Source organism: Melitaea cinxia, chromosome 21 (genome assembly GCF_905220565.1).
Source record: "Melitaea cinxia chromosome 21, ilMelCinx1.1, whole genome shotgun sequence".
Taxonomy (NCBI): Eukaryota; Metazoa; Arthropoda; class Insecta; order Lepidoptera; family Nymphalidae; genus Melitaea; species Melitaea cinxia.
In genome coordinates, this window is record NC_059414.1 from 1173453 (window position 1) to 1193890 (window position 20438).

Here is a 20438-nt window from a genome sequence, read left to right on the forward strand (position 1 = left end):
TTTTAGAAAATGTAACTCTTATTTCAACTTCAAGCGTTTACCTGTTCGCAAGACATCCAAATATTTTATAATATTCTTAAATATAATTTATCAGGTCATATAAAACCTATTTAGTATCCTTTAAAAACCAAGTTATCTTGCAATTAAACATCTTGCAGCGTAAGTCTCGAGACACGTCCCAAGATTAGCTAATCTTCAGTTACGTGACCCTGGAACCACGAGATATTTCCACGTCATTAGCCTGATTCCAATGAAAATTATAATTCTAATTAGGTCTTGTTTGCACTTTTAACGAATATTCGATTATACAAGTCACGTCATATCAGTACATTAATACATTTAGGGTGCTGCTGGGGTTGATTTGGTTCTGTAGTGCGTTAGGGATGTTCGCATCGGCCCGATACAACAGTTTTTTAAACAGTTTTTTACGCTACTTTGCACATAAGGTGTGGTTCCCTAGTGCAAAGACGACGGGGCAGCACCAACAGCATCTTAAACATGATTTATAGCAGCTTAAACTGGTTATATGTGAATCATTGCTGCGTCATTTCGAATGGAATGGACAGATAATGAACCTATTTAAATATAGTTAATGTTAAACACTAATATAGTATAAGGTTAAATTGTTACTAATAAAATTGAATCATGTGTTACTTGGTATGAAGAAAAAACATGAAAAAATATTGAAATATTAATCTAGAATTATTTAGTCAGTTCAATAGTCTTAGATTATCTGGATTAATACATGAATTAGTCTTAAAAGTAGTTACATACATACATACATACATATAATCACGCCTCTTTCCCGTAGGGGTAGGCAGAGACCACTTCTTTCCACTTACTACGATAATTACATACTTCTTTCGCTTCGTCCACTTTCATTATTCCCTTCATACACGCTCTGCGGTTCGGTTCGGCTTAAAGTAGTTGACTGACTTAATTCAATAAATAAATAAATATCTATAACATACACACACGGTCGTCTGTTACTACGGTAAGCAAATTAATTCTTATTTCAGACAACAGTCGGCTGATATAGCAACATTTTTTTTTCTCGATAAACATACAAAATACATATTTAAATAAATACGTACATTACACCTAGACTCGGAGTGGGAATCGAAGCCACAACCTATGGTGCAAAAGGGTCACTACAAACTGCGCCAACAGGCTAGTAAATTTGAATTTATTGGCGGTCACAATACTAGTAATTGCGCTGGAAATCATGTGTGCCTTCCCTGTTTATGATTAGTGAATCATCTCAGCCTATTGCAGTCCACTGCTGGATGATAAACATTTGTTATTTGTATAGCTAATCGTATTTAACGAAAACCAATTTATAATTTGTAATTATAATAGTTTCTGGGTCAAAATTATTCTAAACTACCCCCAGGACAAGCCTTGTGGCTTTTCCCAATGTGCCCCAAGTCGTGGATACGTACAACATAGGTACGTAGTACAACGTAGATAGACGAAAAAATATTCCAGTAAATACGCGTTATTATATATAACTCGAAAAGTAGGTACTTGTCAAATCTTAATTACATAATGAGACTACATGACACTCGCCAACTTACGATTTAAAAAAATCATTGAAATCGGTCAAAAGTTCTGAGGTAACAGACATAAAAAATTGCAATCGAATTGAGGATGTCTTTTTTGGAAACCGATTAAAAATAAAAACAAGAATACCTAATTTTCAGATTTAGTCATATAAAGAGAAAAAAAATCTAAGTTAAGTTAAAACGGTAGTCCTTCAGTCGTCTGGCAACCCTACCATTACAGTTTATGGCAGTCAGCGGGTCGGCGGGACATTTAGAAAAATATCCGCATAGTGGTCGCCTCGAATTTATTTCGTTGGGTCTTGTTAAAAAATATAAAGTGAAAACTTTTTACGCATTACGTAAGTCGGGCGAGAAATGTTTCGGATTACTAAATATCAATTCTGCCAGTAAATTCTGCCAGAGATACTTTTGTGCACTACTAAGGCTACTTCAGAAGTGTTTTCAACCCTAACTACTTAATTTATGCATTATTAATATATTTTATATAAAAAAAGAAAAATTCGCGTATTATGAAAAGGAAAGCGCCAAAAAATATAGTGTAAAAGTTCCTGTACATTTTTTTTTACGTAAAATAGTCGTTTTGTAATTTTTATTTTAAACATTTTTGCACGTTTCATGTTGGTACAGGTTGATATCGATCGTTTCTCATAGTAGATATATAATATCCGCCAACCTACATTAGAGCATCGTGGTGGATTAAGCTTTGATCCTTCTCCTACATGGGCAAAGGCTTATGCCCGGCCAATGACAATATTAATATTGAACAAAACGCAAAAGCGCTCTCATTCCTGATAGCGTTTTCTTACAGACAGCATGCATATAATATTATGTACACATAATCACTAATGACACATAAATATTTAATAATTTCATAATTATATAAAAATAAAACAAAGTAAATCAAAGCCTCGTAACAACGACGATATTCTTTAGAAAATTGCTTTTTGTGCGGTATTGTGTTTATAAAATTTTCTTATATATTATTATAATTGTTAGAAAAGTCGAAAGAACTTTTCTTTTACCTGCACAAGTGGGCCAGGAAGCAATTTAAAGAATAAACGTTACAATCAACTTGGGCCATCAATCACAGCGCCATCTGTCGGCCGGCGAAAGTACTATAAACGGTACTTATAGTCGTAGACGAGATTTTGTTTAGAAATTAAAAAATATTAGTAATTAAAAATAAAAACTAAAAGAGTTTATCGCTGTTTTAATCTTAATGCCACCTTTTGTAAGTCTCTTCTTTTTGTCAAGCGACTTCCAAAAAAGGGAAGTGTCTCATTCCGACTTTTTTATGTATGTTACTTCAGAACTTTTTACTGGGTTAACCCATTTCGATGACTCTTTTCTTATTCGAAAGGTGGTAAGTGTCATGTGGTATCATTTAAATATAATTGAGATCTAATAAGTACTTTTCGAGCTATATCTATTAACGCGTATTGACTTGACTATTGTTTAGTCGAGCTACGTGGTATTACGTAGGTATTACGTGGTATACCTCGTAACTTTTTACTTTGGTACTGATTTTACGGATTTTTTCAATCGAATGCTTCTATTTGTCTGGTCCTAATTAAAATTAATCGAGATCTGATGACTAATTTTTGAGTAATCTTTGATTGACGCCTATTTACTTGCTTTTTTTGTCTGCCTACGTTGTACTACTTCTAGATGTAACTGGAATCGGTTTTTTTGTGAACAACATTATGTAATTGCCTACATAATTATACATATTAAATAATACTGTTTTCAAGCAGTATTGTGTTCCTGTTGGTGAGTAAGGTGACCAGAGCTTCTGGGGGGGATTGGGGATTGGGTCGGCAACGCGCTTTCGATGCTTCTGGTATTGTAAACGTCTATAAGCTTCCGTAATCTCTTACCATCAGGTGAACCGTACGCTTGTTTGCCGACCTAGTGATATAAAAAAATATAAAAAAAACCTGTAACGCATGCTGTAAACGAGTGTGTGTGTGCGTGTGTGTGTGTGTTTATGGGTTATTTTAGCGTACAATAAAGAATATGTAAATAAATAAACAAAATACAATTTTAGTTATATAATCATGGATACGTATAATGTGTCCTAATCTGTGAATAAAAGTAACCCTACCTACACATAGATCCCACGAATTCGCTCCACGTTACCGGAGCAACTTTTGTTGCTAAATATATTCACCTAATTGATTATTCCACTGTTTTATAGAGCGTTTTCGCTTCAATTTCGTTGTTTTGTAGTTGCTTTGTTCTGTACTCGCTGCGTTGTTACGATTTATTGTTGAGTAACAACTCACAAGCCGATCGAATGATGAATAACTTTACATTTATTTTTAATCCACTTTTTATCATAAATAAGTTTTCCGCTCGAAGCCTACGTCAAATGTTGATGATAAAAATTAAAAAAAAATCGTTAGATTTTTTTTTAATTTAAACAAAATGGAAGTTATAGAGACAGCCGATAGAAGTGAAAACTTGAAACTGATAGTATTAAAATTTGAAAATTCAACAAAATTCAATCCTAATACTAAACTACAAAGCTTAACACAAAAATATAAATTTAAAAAAAAAAGATGAATTTGTGATTTCACCAATCGGACTCAGTAATCGTTGAGACATCGTTGCCCCAACACTGATTTTCAGTGAGCACCGTGTATGCAGACAATACAAATAACATTAAAAAAAACTCTATTTCAACAATGCACAGTATATACAGATTAAACTTTTTAATAATTCCATTCTATTTCACTTATAAGGTATACACAGCACTAATATTGCACTATACGACAGCTGTATAGCTACAGATATACTCAATACTGCTATAAGAATGTCGGTGACGCGAACGAGATGTCACCCATCCAAAAAGCGTCTAATGGACACAGCAGACGGCCTCAGCACATGCGTCAGTCATGAGCATTTTGGTGACAAGAATCCATAAGTTTTTTTTTTTTACCAACAAGAAGTGCCCAACGCTAAAGAATTTTTCACTTCAAAATTTTTGTGATTTTTGTTGAATTGAGGAATGATTTAACAGAATTGTAGCTTTATTTTTTACACTCGATAAACTCTGAAAGTTTACTGATTTAAATAATTATTTCAGTATAAAAGGGCTACCATTATTCAGAAACAATATACATTATAATAAAACAGATTCTTAAAAAGCGAATTGAAAAATAGGCCTGGATAATGTTGAACTTTGTAACATAATATTACTTTTCGAGTTTACTCTCAATGAAAAGATATAAAGCCTGAGGTGTGTAAAAACAAGTGTGCTTTAGACACGACTACACGACCGAAGTAAAACTTCTTTAGCAATGGGCCTGCACTGTGTCTTAGATATACGAAAGGCAACTGGCTATGAGAGAAAGAGAGAAAGAAAATGTGTGCTCGCGTCTTTTTTTTTTATATCACTAGTTCGGCAAACAAGCGTACATATGATGGTAAGCGATTACCGTAGCTTATAGACGCCTGCAACACCAGAAACATCGCAAGCGCGTTGCCGACCCTATACCCAATGCCCAGGTGCTCTGGTCACCTTACTCACCAACAGGAACACAATACTGCTTGAAAACAGTATTATTTAGCTGTGGTCTTCTGTAAGGTCGAGGTACTACCCCAGTCGGGCTGCTCCATATTTTGAGCAGGAAATTTCTGCTATGCCCTACCTCAGTCTTCATCTCAGTCTGCATCTTTTTCTCTTGCTCCGTTCACCTTGCCAGATCACACTTTTCGTAACATTGTTGTCACACATTCAATAGCTTACTCCCCAATAATGTTGGGCAGTGAAATCGTTTGAATTAACTGGCTCAAGATTATGACCACAGACCATAGTAGCATATACTTATATTACTCCGTGATTATGACATGGAGTAACGCTTTAAATCACTTTTATCTGTTTATGTGAGATATAAATATAAAATAGTAAATTATGTGTTTTACATCTACTGCAACCAACAAAATTTTAAAATATTATACGTCAGCACTTGTGCTGTCGTTGCCAATTAGCAAGATATTTATAAACAACAGATGCACCGATCACGCCACCTATCACAACGTTCGATAGTCACCTACCCTCACTCGCTCTATTACTCGAGTCATTCTGACGTGTATAAAACGATCGGTGCAACTCGAGCAGTAAAGGTGAGCGTTGATGAGTTAGAGAGAGGTAGAGAGGGGTCTATATATTTTTGGACAGAAGGTTTCGTAGGGTGTGGTGGGGGTGTGACATGCATGGTTAATTTTTTAAATGTACAAAATAAAAATTAATTCCTTAAAAGTAAATATTATGAAAAAACTTCATATCAATCAACAGTTATCAATTGTTTGTATTGTATTTAAGTACGTAATTAAAATTACTGTGGCAATATAATTTGTTTTTAAACAAATTTGTTAGAAAAATTAAAAAAAAGTCACTTTAAAATTTTCAAATTTCCTCGAACGAAACCATAGGACCATTTGGAAACGTACAATTGCCCCAAGATTTTACGATATTCTGTAATCTCTTGATATCTGCGGTTATGAGATGGCCTTCTTGAATAGCATGGAAAAATTTATATGATACCATCATCTTCTAAACGTTTTATTAAATATACCGTATGTACTAAAAAATACCGTTAAATTTTAACGCTTCTAAAACAATTTTTTAACCATGATCAAATGGGATATCCTTAAACCTACAACCTACACCTAGGTCGCAAGTCCTAGAAACTGCTCTGAGATTCTCCCTCTGCCACATCGATTGCTAAGAAGTTCGTCCTCCCCTCCGCCCGTTAACTAATAACTACCTTGTGTTAATTATTATCTTACATTGTAATTAATGAGTGTGACCTCCTCGTTCTTACATATACATATTTACGGACTAAATATTTACAGATAGCTATGGTACAAATCATATACGCGTGGAATAGTGCCAAGAATACTGGCAGCATTTGCCCGTTGAATTGCTATGCTGATTCTGTGATCGCTGAAGGCGGTCACACGCAGAGATGGTTATAAGAGGTGTAAGTGGCTGATAAGGGTGAAGGGTAAATGGACTTACTTTATATGCAAATGTGCGGATGGTGGAGGTGCAGCGGCCACTTGCACTCGATGGAGCTCGGCTGATGGTATGCTTCTGAGCTCATATGTCTCTCGCTTGTACACACACACACACGCGTATAACGAAGGGCTTCGAATCACCCAATCTTCACTTCCACTTAATGTAAATATCACCCGAATTAAGCACCGGCAATATCGTAACGGTGATGAGCGAGAACGAATTTAAGGTTGCAGGTGAGAAACGAAAATGCGTCAACGTCTTTTCGTGAACAGCGGGTGCGAGATGGCGCTCGCGTCGAATGACTTAGCGAGCAAGTGAGCACTTACCGAATCGATCGTCACGCCTAAAAGTGGCGTGTACAGATTCGTACAGATTCTCTGGGCAAAAAATGCACTAGCTCTTTTGTCATCAGTGGAGTCAATAAGATGAGGAAAGAAACAGAATAGTTAAAAACATTTACAAATAACAGTGGCTGTTGATTATGTAGACTGGACGAAATCAGTCCAAAGTTCCCGCAACAAAAACAAGCTTTTTACTCGAACTTTTGCGGAAAACAACGTGGCTTTACCAACTTCGGCTTTAATTTGATTAATAAATAAAAGGAGACGAAGTTTTTTTAAACTTAATTTTATTTAAATCCACTTTGAAAAACAGGAAAAATTAACGATCAGATACTGGTCCACTAACACACAACCGGTAACATTAGGCTCACAAAAAGTATTAGATAAATCAGCACGTATATCTGCTATGTGGTTATGACAGTAAAGAATATATCTTCCCGTGAGTGTCGTAAGAAGCGACTAAGAGATAAGACAGTTCCACCACCACCTTGGAATTTAAAACCCCAGCCTTATAAGCCTCCACAAGTTCGCGCCAAAAATGGCCTATGTCCAGCAGTGGACTGCGATAGGCTGAAGTGAGTTAGTGTGATTAGATAAATAGAAGATGATAGGATTAAAGGATCTTTCGCCACCAGTTCTCTCAATCATCTTTAAATATACAGCTACAATTACTTGGACATAAAATCTTTAAGCTATTTACCGCGAAATAAGTATATGATACATAATATCACTCACACTCACTCACTTCAGCCTATCGCAGTCCACTGCTGGACATAGGCCTCCCCAAGTTCGCGCCACATATCCCGGTCTTCCGCAATCCTCATCCAGCCTACACCGGCAATCTTACGTAGATCGTCGGTCCAACGGGCCGGAGGACGTCCCACACTGCGTTTGCCAAGACGCGGTCTCCACTCTAGGACCCGTCTACTCCAACGGCCATCGGTCCTGCGACACAGATGACCAGCCCACTGCCACTTCAACTTGCTAATTCTGTGGGCTATGTCGGTTACTTTCGTTCTCTCGCGGATAGTCTCATTTCTAATCCTGTCTTTGAGAGAGACCTCAAGCATAGCCCGTTCCATTGCACGTTGAGCGACTTTAAACTTGTGGACCAGTCCCTTGGTCAGTGTCCACGTCTCGGCTCCGTATGTTAACACAGGCAGGACGCATTGCTCGAAAACTTTTGTCTTCAAGCATTGTGGAATCTTCGAAGTGAAGACTCGACGGAGTCTGCCAAACGCCGCCCAGCCCAACCGAATCCTCCTATCGGCCTCCTTCTCGAAGTTGTTGCGGCCTAGTTGGATAGTATGGCCTAGGTAAATATAATCCTGAACAACCTCGAGAAGGGTACCATCGACCGATACCGGTATCGGTATGACTTGGTTGTTAAAGATAACTTTCGTCTTATCCAAGTTCATACAGAGACCGACACGTCGAGAGGACTTGTTTAGGCCGGCCAGCATTTGGCCTAACTCATCCAGCGTCTCCGCAAAGATGACAATATCGTCGGCGAAACGAAGGTGAGAGATGAATTCACCGTTGACGTTGATGCCCCGTTCCCCCCAATCTAAGGTCTTAAAAACATCCTCTAGCGCAGTGGTAAACAGTTTCGGTGATATTACATCCCCCTGTCTTACCCCGCGCCGGAGGGAAATAGGTCTTATTCTTTGGTCATTGACATGAACGGTCATCGTCGCCGCGTCGTACATAGATTTTAGTAGCTCGATATATCGCCAGTCGATATGACATCTCTGCAGAGAGTCCAGGACAGCCCAGGTCTCGACGGAGTCAAAGGCTTTCTCGTAGTCCACAAATGCCATACACAGCGGTTGATTATATTCTTCCGTCTTTTGGATAATCTGCCGAACAGTATGGATGTGGTCCACGGTGCTGTAGCCATTTCGAAACCCAGCCTGCTCTGGTGGTTGGAATTCGTCGAGTCTTCTGGCGAGACGATTCGTAACAATCCTCGAAAACAGCTTATAGACGTGGCTCAGAAGTGAGATCGGTCTGTAATTCTTTTACAGAAACTTATCGCCTCTTTTAAAGAACAGCACCACCACACTCCTGGACCACGCCTCCGGCGTGGTACCTCGGTGGATGACGGCGTTAAATAGTCTTGCCAAGGCTTTCAGGACAGGTCGCCCTGCGGCTTTAAGGAGTTCAGTGGTAACTCCGTCATCCCCCGGGGCCCTCCCGTTTTTAAGCTGCCCGAGCGCTGCACCAATCTCATCCTCTTCGAAGTCCGGGATACACTCCGAATAATGGCGCAACAATGGTGCCCGTGGATCTTCGGTGTCCCAAGTCGCAGGCTTGCGTGCGCTCGACGAGTACAGCTGTCCATAAAAATTCTCAACCTCTTCTCGGACCTGAGGGCGAGAGCAGACGGTTCTGCCATCTGCTGTTTTAAGCTTCGCAAGAAGGCTTCTCCCCAATGGTCTTTGGAAAACTTTAGACCCCCTATTCTGCTCAATCAGAGTAGCAACCTCTCTCGTATTTGAGCAGCGGAGGTCTCGGCGAATAATTTTCCGTACCCTCTTGGAAAGAGCCCTCTGTTCTGGCGAAGCAGCCGGCAACTCGCGCCTCTGCCGCATCAGATCCAAGGCTTCGGGAGAAAGTTTGGACTGCTTCGTTGGCTTTGTTGGTGGAAAGTGCCTGCGACCCAGTGTACACACCGTCTTCACCACGTTGTCGGTTATCTCGTCCACGTCGCTAGTAGTTTCCAGCGAATCGAATCGGTTTTGGAGTTCCAACTGAAACTGCTCGGAGCCACATAGTATTTGGGGCAGCGTAGGTCGGAGAGTAGATTTCATCAAGCGGGTCCGCTCCTTTCGGAGACATATATTCAGAGTGCCCCGTACTAGCCGGTGGTCGCTGCCGGTGTTAAACCTGTTAACCACTGAGACATCTCTGAATATATGCCTTTTATCCGCTATGATGAAATCTATCTCGTTCCTCGTCACAGTATCGGGGCTTTGCCATGTCCAACTCCTTTGGGGCTTCTTCTCAAAAAATGAGTTCATCAAGAAGAGCCCCTCCGATTCGAGGAAGTTGACAAGCGTCTGCCCCCTGTGATTCCTGTGCCCCAATCCGTGTGGTCCGATGCTCGATCCGTCGCGGCCTTGTACTCCCACTTTAGCGTTGAAGTCTCCCATAACAACGCTGTAGAAGGTCGAAGTAGTGCCATGTATGGCCCTTGTAATATCTTCATACAAGGCTTCGACTTCATCATCAGAGTGTGCCGAGGTCGGCGCATATACCTGTATCACTTTCAGGGAGTACCTGTCGGTGAGCTTAAGTACAAGGTACGCTACCCGGGTCGACACACTACTGACTTCCACAACGTTGTTAGTGAGAGTCTTGTGAACCAGAAAACCGACGCCACCTTGGGAAAGCCCATCACCTTCACGGAAGTAGAACAAGTGCCCGGAGTGCAGGATCATCGTGTCCTCTCCCTCTCTTCGGACTTCAGACAACCCCAGTATGCTCCACTTAATGTGACTAAGTTCTACCTCAAGTTCGGTGAGGTGATGGTCCAACCGTAGCGTGCGTCCATTATACGTAGCCAGGAATATTTTTCTATGGCAGCCTCCCGTACCCCGGTGATACTTGGCACCCTCTACCCCACCGTTACCACGGCCGCTGCCGTAGGCGTGAATAGTGGGGCTGCCGGGAACTGAGGGCCTTATTTTTAAGTTCGAACTCATGGGGGTTTTCGCCCATAGTCACCACGCTGGGCAGGCGGGTTGGTGACCGCAGGGCTGACTTTGTCGCACCGAAGACGCTGCTGCCCGTCCTCGGTCTGTGCATTTAAAAAGCCAGCAGTTGGATGGCTATCCCGCCATCGGTCGGCCTTTTAAGTTCCAAGATGGTAGTGGAACTGTGCTATCCCTTAGTCGCCTCTTACGACACCCACGGGAAGAGATGGGGTGGCTAAATTCTTTAGTGCCGTAACCACACAGCACATCGATACATAATATAATATACGTATATTTGACTTTTCATCGGCTTCAAAAACGAAGGAGGTTCTCAATTTGATTTTTTTATGTATGTTACCTCAGAACTTTTGATAAGGTTGAGCGAATTCGATGTTTTTTATTAATCAAAAGGTTAATTAATTAATTTTAATTTAATCGAGATCTGATCAGTGCTTTTAGAGTAATTTCTAATTATGCGCATTTACTTTACCATTTTTTCGTCGATATATTACACATCCTTTTTTTTTAGGTGGGCAGATTCCGATGAACATTTTGTAATCAATAGCTGGTGCTTGTCGCATAGTCTCGTTTAAATTTCATCGAGATCTGATGAGTACTTTTTGAGCGATATTTGATAATGCGTATTTATTTTAGTATTTTTTCGTCTACCTACGTTTATTACTTGTCGATGTAATTGAAGCCGGTTTTTTTATACACAATTGTGTAATTATATAGTTGTATAAAAAAGGTCCGCTGGCTAGCTAAATTCTTTCTTAGTTAAAATATTGATTTTAAATTCCTATAACAATTCCACCGCTGTTTTTTTCGTCAACCTAGTATAAAGTATTGTAATATTCAATAGTTACACCCTTGTAAGTGCAATACGACTTAAAGCGACGATTGTAACTAACTCATTGGTACAGCCAACTTCGAGTCAGCTTTTTGCTTCAGAGTTGTGAGCTCAACACTCCCCTAATAAAAATATTGTGTCGTATTCTTCGTCGCCTAGTCGTGCTCCCCTAGATTTTAAATAAGATATTTCTACTCTGTCCCAAGACATAAACACGTACCTAATTAAAGCAAAAATGTTTAGAATTACCCGGAACAGAATTCACAAAAAGGTTGTTTTGATTCGATAAAAGAAAAAACGTCGTAACGTCGCCGTCTTCCCGAACAATAGTCTCGAGAGCTCCGTGATGTCAAATAATATTTCTTTTGTTTGAGGGAAGTAAATAAAGAAATTTTGCAAACGGCGAAATGACCGAGGGAATAATTTCTCTTTGAAGATATTCGTTTGAATCTTAGAGCACTTATCAGGGCGATCATTTTTTATTAAATATATTAAGTAAGTTAAATATATACAACGTTGATGGTTGAAGCTGATGGTTGATGGTTGATGGGGTAGGCATTAAATCGGCTAGCATTAAATTCAAACAAACCTCAAAATCCCTTTGAATCTTTATTTTACAAATTAAAATTGTATTTACTTTAATTATGACATTACACTGAGATCAAAATCAAAATCAAAATCAAAATCAGCTTTATTCAAATAGGCTCCAAGAGCATTTTCGATCGTCATTTTACAAATTAAAACTTTAAAAATCAATTATTATATTTGTAGAAGTAAAGCTACCACCGATTCGGAATGTAGATTCTGCAGAGAAGAATCAGCAAGAAAATCCCCAAAGATATATAATGTCAATAAGTGTTGCGTTCATGTAGTGAGTAAAGTGATCAGAGCTTCTGGGGGAGATTGGGGGTAGGGTCGGCAACGCGCTTGCGATGATTCTGGTGCTGCTAGCGTGTATAAATATTATAATACAGTAATCGCTTACCATCAGATGAACCTTAATCTTGTCTCGCGGACTTAATTGTATTAAAAAAAATACTTAATTTTAGATAAAATTAAGGCTACCACCGATTCAGAATGTAGATTATGCAGTAAAGAATCATGAAGGAACTCCGGAGTTACTCTTCAAATAGTGTATTTTATTATAAAAGTGAAATATTGCAAGAGACACAGCGCCACTAAATCCACCACATATACTGTACGATGATGTCAATTAGTATATACTAACAACGCCGCGTTGGCGGAGCGGTCACAGCCATAGATTGTACCTGTTGCGCTGGCGGTTGCGGGTTCGATCCCCGCACATAACAAACATTTATATTGGCCATACAGGTGTTTGCCGTGGTCTGGGTGTTTGTGCAGTCCTTGTGGGTCTCCCCACCGTGCCTCGGAGAGCACGTTAAGTCGTCGGTCCCGGTTTTTATCATGTACACCTAATAGCGATCGTTACTCATAGTAGGGAATATATCCGCCAACCCGCATTGGAGCAGCATGGTGGATTAAGCTCTGATCTGATACATGGGGAAAGAGGCCTATGCCCAGTAGTGGGATATTACAGGCTGAAGCGAAATTGAAATCTATCCCGTCGTTTATTGCAGTAGATTAATTTACATTTGGTTATTTAATTAAGAAACTTCGTCTTGATTTTGCTTTTTTTTCTAATTTATGTAATTTAGAATTTCAGTGTAACCTCGAGAGAGTAGGGTTTTTAATAAAACCACTGCAGTGCCGCCACCTGGCCAACTGGCGGGTGTAAGTTCCATTATTAAAGGATTGAGGAAAAAGTATTTTTGCTCCTACTTAGTTATGATAAGGGCTGTTTGAAAGTTAAGTGAATTTGTAAAAGTTACAAATTCAACCAAGAATGGGTGTTATTGTTACGACAAATTATCTTTGATGTATTGTTTTTATTATCTAAAATTTGAAAAATTCGTAAAAAGGGGTACGGATTTTAAAAAAAAATTTTACTCATTTTTACGAAAATTACGGGGACGAAGAAGTTTGAAATTTCGTACACTTATAGTCTAATTAGAAAAGGAATACAGAATGCTAATTTTTTTATTTTATTATGCATAAAAATAGATTAGATCAATAAAAAAAGAACAATGCCCACTTTACCATGTATAATAATACTCTTTGTTGTACACCATTAAAAGAAACAACAGAGAAAAAAACATAAAATGAAAGATATACAAAGGCGGTCTTATCGCTGAAAGAGCGATCTCTTCCAGACAACCTTTGGGTATAGGACACGAAACAGAAACTGCAGTTAGAAAGTAAACAAACGATTGGTGTGCGAATTAGAATACTCGAACAAAGTACTAATAGACAATATATAATATATATATACACACATAGTTAATATATATTATATCATACAAAGACGATATAGGCGATCATGACGTGCTTAGTGACAAATAATGTAGTTTAAGGTATTTTTTAAAGGAGAAGAGAGATTGAGCTATGATGATATTATGATGTATTTGACACACATTTGTATTAATAAACACATGACATCGGTTTGGTGTAGGACGCGTGTGGACGCACATACAATGACGATGACGGGTTCGAATCTCGCTCGGGATGGATATTTGCCATTGTACTAATACTTCGTTCAGGTCTGGTTATTTGTCCTTGTGGGTCTCCCCACCATGCCTCGAAGAGCACGTTAAGCAGTCGGTCCCGGTTGTTATTGTGGATACCTGATAGCGATCGTTACTTATAATAGAGACTCCGCCAAGCCGCAGTAGAGCAACGTGGTGGTTAAGCTTGGACCCTTCTCCTTCATGGAGAAGGAGGCCTATGCGTAACAATTGGATGTTACAAGCTGAATCGATCAAACAATATCATCATCATCATCATCATTCCAGCATATTGCAGTCCACTTCTGGGTATAGGCCTCCACAAGTTCGCGCCAAAAATGCGTGAACTCATGTGTGTTGCGCATAGTCACCACGCTAGGCAGGCGGGTTGGTGACCGCAGGGCTGGCTTTGTCGCACCGAAGACGCTGCTGGCCGTCTTCGCCTGTGCATTTCAAACCCAGGAGTTAGATGGTTATCCCGCCATCGGTCGGCTTTTTAAGTTCCAAGGCGGTAGTGGAACTGTGTTGTCCCTTAGTCGCCTCTTACGATACCCACGGAAGAGAGAGGGTGGCTATATTCTTAATATCGTAACCACACAGCATACAATATAAATATAAATAAATCTAAGCGATGTTTTTCAAAGCGCTAAACAATAGAACAGCTGGATCAATCCTAGCTGATTTGTTTATGTTTTCTAATATAAATTAAAGAGTTCTTACGAAATGATAATTTAAGAAAATTTTGCCGAAAATTGGACTTGTACAAGATGTTACGATTTTTTTATTTTTTTATTTAAGCGTTTGACAGTTTGCAAGACATGACAATGCCTTCAGTCGTTAGATAGTATATTCAAATCCTGTTATTTTTATTTCTCAAAATAGGTATTGTACTCATTGATAACAGTAAATAAACGCGATATGCGTCTAAGAAGGTATTTCCTTAAATAAACATTTGATTAACGTAAAAATAGCATCAAAGGAAACAAGCTAACAAGGCAAAATATAATTAACTATTATATAATACATTAGTAACATAGATCTTCAATTTATTATATGGAAATTAATCATTGGGAACTATTTTTTGCAATGATTGAAAAATATATAAACGTAAATATAAATATTATACTCTTTAATTCTTTGTTTTTTTTTTATACTTTTACTGTAGCTAATTGTAATGTATAACACTATCTTGACTTCTTACCATGTGTATGTTACTTATGTATTTTATTAGTTACTGTTATTGTATGATGTACTTGAAATATGGCGACTGTATACTTTGTTGGTATTCTATAAATAAATAAATAAATGATTTAATTCCGAGCAGTCTGTACATGCACAGGCGTTTTGTGTCTGACGAGTGCGACACTCTAAAAATAAAGTTGGTTAAGTTTTTAGTAGTGTATAGTATGTAATGTTTATGTTTTATTTAATAATGTATAAATAAATCAATAATAAGTTACTAAAATACGTAAACTCCATTCAACCTATTTTCTTTTTTTTATATTTAACTCAATGAAAAGAATATTTAACACAACAATATTTTCCAATATGGTATCGATTAATACAAATAAAAATAATAATTGCAATTGATAAACACAGTACAATAAAATAAATGAAATATATCAACCTGAAGTAAAATTACTTTAGTCCTTTGCCCAAAGTTGCCTGGAAGAGATCACAGTATAAGCAATAAGGCCACCGGTTCAAGAAATGTAATTTAACTGCGACTATTTCAAATTATATCTTATGTCACTATTTTGCGTAGAATTTATAAAATAAACAAAAAAGTGTGTGTACTTATATACACACGTGAGAAGTTATACTTCATTGGCTAGCTAACTTCACGTTGCTAACTTCTTCTTCGTTGACTAGCTCACTTCAGGGTGTCAGTTTCTTACTACAGTCAGTTACTCTCAGCATTTTTCACCAACGTGCCAAAAGAAGTATAACTTCAAAAAATCATTTGGAATCCGATCATCTTCCTCTGTGACAAAAATATGACAGTCGAATTCTAATAAGAGCACATCAGGAAATATCCTGCTCAAAATTTGTTTTTTTTTTTTTTTTTTAACAAGTCTTATACATCCACGGGCTTATGAACCCATGTCCTTTTTTACTCTAATACATGCAAATTTTTATTTTTATTTTTTTCTCTATTTCAAGGTAGGCGTTAGTCAACAACATCGCTGTTCAAGGCAAAATTTGTTTCGACTAATGAAGTACCTTACATTTACAGAATTTAACTGAGGTAGGGCACAGCAGGAATTTCCTGCTCAAAATATGGAGCAGCCCGACTGGGGTACCTCGACCTTACAGAAGATCACAGCTAAATAATACTGTTTTCAAGCAGTATTGTGTTCCCGTTGGTGAGTAAGGTGACCAGAGCTCCTGGGGGGATTAGGGACTGGGTCGGCAACGTGCGATGCTTCTGGTGTTGCAGGCGTCTATAAGCTACGGTAATCGCTTACCATCAGGTGTGCCGTACGCTTGTTTGCCGACCTAGTGACATAAAAAAAAAATAACACCGCTTTCAGTGTTACATATATTCCTATAGTGAGTTAGATAGCTAAAACTACTAGAAAGGGTTAGGTGTAGGATCGGCAAAACACTTACGCTACTCCTGGTGTTGCGTGCATACATAAGATACGGTAGCCGCTTACCATCAGGTGGGCTGTACGCTTGTTTGTCACCCTAGTTGTATAATAATAAAAAAAAAAACGGAGTTCAGAAAAAGTTCTAAACCTCTCACATTTCACTAAGTCGTACAGTTCGGTACTGAGGGTTAAAAATTCGCGTCCCGTTTTTATACGCTTCATAAACCCCTAATGTTTATTTATGGACGCAATAAACTGAGGAAATAAAAACGGAAACGGTTTCATTTATTATGTTCACAGTTAATGGCAGGTATGTAATGGATTAGTTCGCCACTTACCTGTTCGCTGTTTAACTGACGACGTCTTAATAATTTGGACTTTTCGAAAAGATGTTCGCATATCTTTACGTTTTTCGCATTTTAACGCTTTGTTTTTATTGAGAATAAAATACGAAAATTAAGAATAGGATAATAAATAGCACTAGGTATTGTATTAAATAACAAAAAAGGTTATCGTTTTTTTTTTCTTGTGAATGAAGTCGCGGGCAACTGGTTAAATTTTTAGTAAAACTAACAATTCTGAAAATTAAACAATTTTTTGTTTCAATTTAGAAGGCAGGCTATAGTCGATACTGAAGTCAAGTGAGAAGGTATTTCCTGCTATATCTCAACCCAGAAACGCTAGTATTATACGGTGGTAATGTACTTTCCTCGTGATTACAAATAGGTACTGTAGCAACACCAGAAAATTGACAAGTAAAAAAGAAGCACATTGCCAATCCTTCCTTTGATATGAACACTGCCCAAGTCTAAGAGTTCTAGCTATGCTACTCACAACAAGGACATCACGCTACTTAAAATCAGCATTATTTGGTTGTGATCTTCTTTAAAGTTGAGGCGCTTACCCAGTCGGACTGTTCTACGTTTTGGCCAAGATATTTCCTATTGCTTTAGAGCGAACAAAGTTTTAAATAAAAAAAAAACCTCAAGAGAACCGGAATCGTCGGTTTAAAGTATCAACGAATAAAAAATTGAATCAAACAATTTCATTACAATTGAATTTCCCCTAAAATAATATTTCGAATAAAAGAATTTCCGAATTTGAGATCTCTATTATACGGGAACTTTGTTCGTTTGCTGATCAATTATCCTTACTCCCTAAAATTTAAAGATCAATTTAGTTTGTTTTCGATAAACCACTTCGTAATTGACTTAAGTAATTAATTAAGTTGAGTTAAGTAAAGACAGATGCGTAAAATTGTCCAATTAAAAGTTAATAACGAACGCGTTTAATCCTTTTCTTTTATGGTTTTAAGATTGTAAGGACTTAGAAAAAAGTTAGTTAGATAGATAGATATATAAAAACTTTATTCACAATTCCACATTCCACAACCAAAGTTAAAGGAGTTAAAATAATAGTAACAAATAAAATGTCTTAATAGCATCAATAATATTACACTCGATTAATAATATTACAGTGTATATGTGCTTCAGAATCACAAAAGGGCATGAAACTCAGTACTAAAAGATCAAAGATCGACTGATTTTCATTTACTACCTGTTATGGTGAGAGAGCACAATGCTAATTATAAATTTACAAAATATCTTTATTGCATAGTAAGTGTAGCAAACGCTGCTTCTTTTTTATCATACAATTGGGCAAACAAGCGTACGGCTCACCTGAAGGTAAGCGATTACCATAGCCTATAAACGCCTGCAACACCAGAAGCAACGCAAGCGCGTTGCCGACTCTATCCCCAATTTTCCCAGGAGCTCTGATCACCTTACTCACCAACAGGAACACAACACTGCTTGAAAGCAGTATTATTTAGCTGTGATCTTCTGTAAGGTCGAGGTACTACCCCAGTCGGGCTGCTCCATATTTTGAGCAGGAAATTTCCTGCTGTGCCCTACGTCAGTCAAAACTTCGTATTTTGATAGTCTTATCTCTTGTGTTAAGAATGAGTTATTTTCATGTATTTATTTTAGACTACTGCTGCGCCAACTCGTCGTCAATATATTATTTATAAATAATTATTAAAAAACTTTCATTTGAGTAGATCTTCAGCTACCATTTTCATTCTTAATTATTTCTTCGAATCAGACACACGTTGCAAATTTTCTTTTCGATTACGTGCTTAAGAATGTGGCCATGCTTTACTTACCTACTGTTGCACCTTTTAATAAAAAAAATCACTAACTAAGCAATGAATCTTCAAGCTACAAGAAATTTCAACGTTTTCTGATTACTTTTATTATTCTTAAATTATCGTTTTAATCTCACTTATTTAGTTATTAAATTAATATAAATTCTATGAATATTATATAATAATAAATTAATGTTATTTGAATTATATTTCTCTTTAAGTGTTTTGTTACAGGCCGTGTCCCATGCAAGAATGACATCAAACGAGTCGCTGGCAGCCGCTGAATGCAAAAGGCGCTAGATCGCGAAAGATAGAAGAACTTGTAAAAGACGTATGTCGTATTTTGTATAAGCTTCTTGCCCGTGTCCAATAGTGGGCGTCCATCGGTTGTCAACGATTATGATGTCGCCCATTCGCGCAGTTTTAAATGACCCTTCCTATATATAAAGTAACTCAAATTGATATTTATTGTCTTTGTATCACTTTTTTTGTAGATGGGCTTCGGAACGTAAAAATAGTTTTACTTAATAAATTTTTAGCTGCCTATACCGTTATTTTTTTTAATAGTTGACTTCAACATTTTTATTTATGATTTGGATTTAATGGTCTATAAAAAATTATAATAAAAGTAATAAAATAATTTCATAACAATTCAGTGGAACACTTAAATGAATTATTAGCTACTAGCGACCCACCCCAGCTTCGCACTGTTGCAAAAACTATCAGTGTTCCTTTACTATATTATGTATGTATTATACATATAAATCTTCCTCTGGAATCCCTCTATTAACTCAAGAAAACCGCATCAAAATCTGTTGCGTAGTTTTAAAGATCTAAGCATACAGACAGCGGGAAGGGACTTTGTTTTATACTATCTTATGATGTCGATAAGTATACATGACTCTAGTCTATTCGGGTTAAGAAAATAGTAACTCAACGCTGTCATTTACCTTATCCGTGGCCTTTGATCAATTTAATCGAAGTAAATTAGAACGCCGTGTTAAAATTAACTGGATGAAGTAAGCCCTTCAGATCGTTCATTAGTTAAAATAAGTAACAGGAATTAATGACCATTTTCTTAACGTGAATATACTTAACTGAGCGTGAAAACTGTACTTAAAATTGAAAGCAGTTAAAAACTTAACTAGAATTTATTATCTATATTAATTCATTTTACAAGGCCCACGAAAACGTCATAACAATTACGTTAAACTAAAACGTCAAAATGGCGGTAAATTAAAACTTGAAACGAAAATTTCGACAAATCCGATAATATTGGACCTTTTAAGATGTTTTCGTCGATTACTAACTTGTCCTTTATATTTAAGTGACGTTTAACTTTTGAATTTGACAGTTTAGCGTTAATAGAGTTACTACTGAGTCATTTTGGATATTTAAGCGCCAAAATTATTAGAAAAATATTTTTGTTTGTTAGTTTCACTTAAAAAGTAATAATAAAATTATATCTTCTATTATTCAAATAGAATTTTTTTTTACATTTAGTGACGCTTAAACTTTTGTCCGTTCAAGATTTAAGCGGCCATTTTGGAATAGGACGTGTCGACGCTAAAGTTTATAAAAAAATATTTTTGTTTGTCTGATTCACTGGATATCGTATAAAATTAACTTCCTAATT